Here is a 6,231-nt window from a genome sequence, read left to right on the forward strand (position 1 = left end):
TCAGAATTTTATGTGTGACGTATTGGGCAAATAAACACAAAAATAATTGGGTCCTGACCAGTGTTATGTTAGGCAGACTGATTATTTTAAGTCCATAGAAGTCGGCTGGAGCGCCCTCGTTTCAGGAGTGGTGCACGGATATGGGGAGGGTGGCAGCTTTCGAGGAGGTGTCATGTAAAAGGCTGGGGATCTGGGATTTGTTTGATGTGAAATGGGGCAGTTATTTGGCATTTTTGGGGGACTCTCGGGGAGAGGCTATGGAGCAATAAGTATAGTTTTAAATGTGTTTCAAATAGTTTTAAATATATTTTGTGTGTGTGTATTTATATGTGACCACAGGGATGTCCGTTGGGGGTTAAATATTAATTCAGTGTATATATGTTTTGTTTTTCTTTGTTATATGTACGAATTAATAAAAAATATTAATCAGAAAGAAAATCTAATCTAAAATACTGCCTGCTAGTTTTTGATTAGGTCAGAAGAACACATGAAAAGTATTTGAAGAGAAAATTAGAGATTCACTTTTTATTTTTTATTTAAAATTGTATTATTTTTACATGCAAATCATGGGGATTATTGGACCCCAAATAAAAAAAAATACAGTATTCTCAATAGAACACAAGGTTGTCTCAGTTATGATATTCTCCATCCATTAATTTTCCTTTGTCTACACATTCCAGGCCCCTCCACTGCACTCTCCAGTGGCTGTTCCAATGAGTCTCCTACACCCATTCAACCCTCATCTACATCTCTAAGGCATGTAACAAAACACTCAAGACACTGTCAATCAATCGGCTCCCTGAAATCCTCAAGCCATAATGTACAGCAAGTAGAAGTGGAGTTGATCAACCCTGCCCCTTCGAGGGGGTCCTCTCCTAAGACCTGCATCATCAAACGAACTGTCAAATATTCTGAGACAGACATAGATGCAGTACCCCTGCGCTGTTACAGGGAAACAGACCTTGATGAGGTGATGCTGGCAGAACAGGAGGAGGTGGACTCTGCTTTTGGTAGTAATCGCAGTGTGCTGGGGACCTCAGGCACAAGCAGCAGCAGCCCACTGGAGGGTGTGCTGTGCCCACATTCAGATGGTGAGGAGGAGCTCCAGGATGAGGAGGTGGTGAGCTGGGCCAGTGTGAGGATGCAAGGCGACAAAAAGAGGAAAAATGCAGCATCTGAGGCGGATGATGTTTTTAGCCGATTGCTGAGAGGGTGAGTGTGGAAAAAGATTACATTACAGCAGTGGTTGTCAACTAGTGGGTTGTGACCAAAAAGAGGTGGCAGCTCAAAAAAACAAAAAATACATGCCAAATGCAACTAGTTTTTAAAAAGTAAGACAAAACTGTTTCCATATCTGGTTTTTTTTTTACATCAAGGGCGGAGCATCCAATCAATCTCAACAATATTTTGGTGCAAATTCATCAGTTCTTGATCATTTTAATACATTTCTTTGTTTGATTTTAAGATTTGGTTTACTTTAGTACAATAAACTAAATTTGATACTGTGCTGGATCGCCACTTGTCATATATAAAATCCTAAAGGTTCCTGAAGCAAAGCCAGATGAGAACCACTCTCCCCTACAAAGCCAAAATGCAGTAGCTAAGTCAACTCTGAAACTGAGAAAAAATGGCTTGAAGGTTATTTGTTTGTTCATTCAAAAGTAAATTGTAAAATGGCCTCTAGTGTAAATAATGTTTTTATTTTAAACTTAAATGGTAAAGTTTTTATCTGAGCATTATTGATCCAAACCAGTCTGTCACAGGACAGATCATAGTCTTAGACAGTGGTTCTAAATTGTTGGGTCACTCACAACCCAACAATGGGTCATAGGTCTGTTCTGATCAGGTAAAATGCTAAATTTCGAACCATCAAATGCAACTTACCCTATAATTGTGCATAGTAGGATAGCAAAATTAGTATAGTTAGGATGCGGGAAACTCTTCACATGTTTTTTGGTGTTGACGTCAAAAGCTGCATGTCCATTTTGGCCCAACTCATTAAGAATATTTTTGTCTGCTTTCCTACAATAGCCTAACCAACTGTGTGTTACTGTGTTAATATGAACACTTGATATCCAGTGGAAAAACTAGGTCCTGAAGCAAAACCAATCGAGAACCACTGGTCTTAGAGACACGATTTCAGTCATTATAAAATGTTGACCAAATCTGTAGTTACTGCATTTTGCTTTTGCATGTCAGCACTGCACTAAACTAATTCACGTGTGAAATTACACACATATGCAGACACACCACTCATATGTGTGATGTCATCAATGACATATGTTCATCTTGCAGTCCCCCAGACAGCCAGCCTGACAGCCACACAGCTTTGAAATCTCCCGTCTCTGTGACCAGCCCCTGCAGGACCTCATCAGATGGCTTGGACTCTTTCAGTAGGCACTTTGAGAGTATTATGGAGTCACACCGTGCCAAGGGTACCTCATACAGCAGTCTGGATAGTGAAGACATCACCCCCAGCGGCCCACATGTCTTCACTTTTGACTTCCCGACCCTCACGCCTGAGATCCAGAGCCAGATCTGTGAAAGCGCTAAGCAGATCATCGAACTGAGCTTTGCTCCTCTGGCTTGCCCTGAACCACCTGCAGTGTCTGATCCCAAAGAGTGCGTAACCTCCCAGGGCCTGCCAGATGAGATCCAAGCCAGTGTCTATGAAGAAAAGAGTATATCCTGCAGTGGATCTTGCTCTGATATAGCCCTCTGGCCTGATTCTGACACAGATGCTGCCATAAGGTTAGTTGCCATCTGGCGAAACTTTTCATGAGATGTGAAATATGTCATCAGTTCATCTCAGATATTTTACTCTTAAATTGCAGACAATGTAAACACCCCCAAACCATCTGGCTGTAATAAAGGCTTAGAGGAATAATAATTGCATGAATTAAGTGCATTAGAAGAGAAACAGCTGGCAGTGCAGAAACACACTAACAAGCACTCTCAAACACATAAGACAAATTCATCATTGTCTGAAGCATAATAAAAAAGTCTAGTAGTTACTTATAAAATGCAAAGACAGCTGTTTGATAACAGCTGGTACTCACAACCTCTGCAATTTTCTCATTTTGACTCATTGAAGTCACCCAGTTGTTCACTCAAAATGACTATATTGGGCTATTCTTAGTAGAATAGGGTTACAATGAATACGGTGAACTGTATTTATTCAGCTTTGTGCATTTTTTAAATGTATGTCTCTGTATTATATATGGGGCTGCATAAAATCATATTCAGCTATCTGGGCTATTTACATTATTGACCAAGTAATAATGATGTAAGGATAAAGTTGCACACCAAACAAGTTCTCCTTGAAAATGTCTTTGTAAGGTCCTTCTGGGACATGACTGACCCACAATCTCAGGCTCAGATTTGTGGTTAGGCCTATAATCTCTTACTAACTCCTGTTTGCTGTGAAAATATTTTGAGTGCAGCCTGCAGTCCTTAGTCTACACTCCAGACAAAGACAGAAGACATGCTTTTAACATAAGACCATTGAAAACATGGTCAGTAGTATGCAGCAAGAGTGGGTTAAAAGCACAGTCCAAAGTTCACAGACATTTTTAAATGTACTGTCAGGTTTATTTTCTACAAGGACACATACGGTATCCTGCAATAATGGTAATCAGCTTGTAGGTAGCTGTGCAGTGTAAACCTCACTTCCCTACCCTCAAGAGGAGCACTAGCGACCGACATTTGTAGCTTTTAGCCTCCTTGTTAGCGTGCACGCCTACCATGCTGGAGACACCAGTACAATTCATGGTCTGAGCAGGTCGAGCAGGACCGATAACAGTGGTGCCGTAACCCAGATGGGAGTGAGGTTTATGGGGGATGAGTGTAACAGTAGCCAACTGTGCAGTATGTACACCTCACTCCCCTAGCCTCAAGAGGCACGCTAGTGACTGATACTAGAGGCTGTAGCCGTTAGAGCTCTCACTTCCTATGCCAGAGATGCCGGTTCGAATCCCGCTCTGAGCACATTGAGTAGGACCAGTTATATTTAGAGGTTTCATCTGAGCTTTAGTGTGGTTATTAAGAGTGACTGAAAGCCGACACTGTCTGCTTTGTAACCTGGCTCATCCACTGCATTCCTTTTCTTGCCATAGGGCCCGTTGATCTGGAGCTGAGCCAGGCACATTTGGTCGCCATGGCGAGAGCAGATTAACTTGAAATGTGATTTCAGGGTTTTAGAGAGTAGGAAACTATTAGGGCTCTGTTTTTTTACCTCCAAACACTCAAGTGACTATTATTCAAACACACGAGTGGATAATAACTCTATGTGACCTTTATTATTTCCTCTGGACATATAGGCCAATTATTTAAAATGCCATATTTTATAATAAGACATATGTACAATATTTAGCAAGAGATAGGAATGGAGTTTGAAAAGACTAATGTGTGGGACAAAGTTAAAATGCAAGACAAAGAGCGGAAGAGAGGGTTGGAGAGAAGGGAAAAGGGGGAGTAAACTGTTGTGTGACTAAAGGAAATACAGAACATATCCACCAGCAAAATATAGCTCAGCTAAACAGAGGAGAGGAACACACAAATAGGCACCCATAAACACACACAAGCAGGCAAACATTAAGAGGGAGCTGCTGGTGGGGATTGGGGAGAGAAAGAGAGCAAGAGCAGAAGGACAGATGAACACTGATAGTACCAAGCATCCTATGCTATGGGCACAAAAACAGTTTGTGAAAGTTTTAAATAGGATAAAAGAATCTACAACAATGACACAACAATTTGAAAGTCCAGGGACTTTTAGCAGCAGAAGCCTTTTCAGATTAGTTTTCAGCAACAGGAATTTCAGTAAAGGGTTAAAAAAAAATTGCAATGTTGGATGTTGTTTTTATGAGCAAGCTTGTCTCGTCACAGTTTGTTAGTTGTGAGGGGCCGGGCTAGGCTAATGGCTCATTATGTGCTCTGCTGGGGAGGTGGTTCCTTGGAGGATAATTACATGTATGCACCCCACCCTGCCATATATCGGTGAGTATAATAATGTCAATTACTTATTATTTTTTGTTTATATATCAGTCAGTATTGACAGATCAGACACAGTAAAAGCTGAGTTCTTTTCTTCATATTAAAAAGGATTAAAAGGATAGTTCACACAAAAATGACATGTTTGTCTTTATATTCTCACCCTCATGTTGTTCCAATGCCATTTGACTTACTTTCTTCCATGTAACACAAAGGGAGATGTTAGAGGCAGAATGGTAGTCTCAGTCAGCATTCACTTTCATTGCATTTTTTCCCCCATAGGCTACAATGAAAATTAATGGTGGCGGAGACTAAAATTCTGTCTAACTCCTGTGTTGCACAGAGGAAAGTAAGTCATATGGATTTAGAACAACGTAAGGGTCAGAATCCTTCCAAACATATGGGTTTGGAACAACGTAAATTATGTCAGAATCTGCGGTGGGGAAGGTAGGTTATGTTTGGGAATCCTATTTGAAAACTACCTTTTTTTTTATCTGCTTTGGTGCCACTACTAGCACATAAAGTACAAAAATCACCTTTAATTATGAAAGTATCTGAATTAAAAGGAATATTCCAGGTTCAATACAAGTGAATCTTAATCAACAGCATTTGTGGCATTATACTGATTACCACAGAAAATTATTTTGACATGTTCCTCTTTTTCTTAGAAAAACAGCAAACATCTGGTGAGGCACTTGCAATGGAAGTGAATGGGTCAAATCCGTAAATGTTAAAATGTTCACTGTTTCAAAAGTACAGCCACAAGACATAAACAATGTGCAACATGATTTTAGTGTGATAAAAATCACTTACTAAACTTTTATGTGTAGAGTTATGGCCAATATTACAACTTTGATGCCATAATGAAATAACGCTGTAAACCCTAAAATGACCATACAATTATAATATTTATTATATATTTAACATAAAAAGTCATTTAAGAGCTTTTTTATATAAAAGCTTCACATTTCTGTTAAAACACTCCCCTTTCACTTTCATTGTAAGTTCCTTACTGTAATCTCAATTTTGCTTCTTGTTATCAACATTATGCCAACTTGTATTGAATCCAAAAGCCTTTTAGGGGCTGACTCCTGAGTGAATGATTCTCATGAATCCAGTCAATAAAGTGCCCAGGTCCTATTTTACTATAAAATCAAAAGAACTTGCTGAGTGGTGTTTGGTGGATATTTTATCACAGTATTATAGGATAGGTACTCTCCCTTGCTTTGTACAGTATGTTAC

Source organism: Xyrauchen texanus, chromosome 24, assembly GCF_025860055.1.
Source record: "Xyrauchen texanus isolate HMW12.3.18 chromosome 24, RBS_HiC_50CHRs, whole genome shotgun sequence".
Lineage (NCBI taxonomy): Eukaryota > Metazoa > Chordata > Actinopteri > Cypriniformes > Catostomidae > Xyrauchen > Xyrauchen texanus.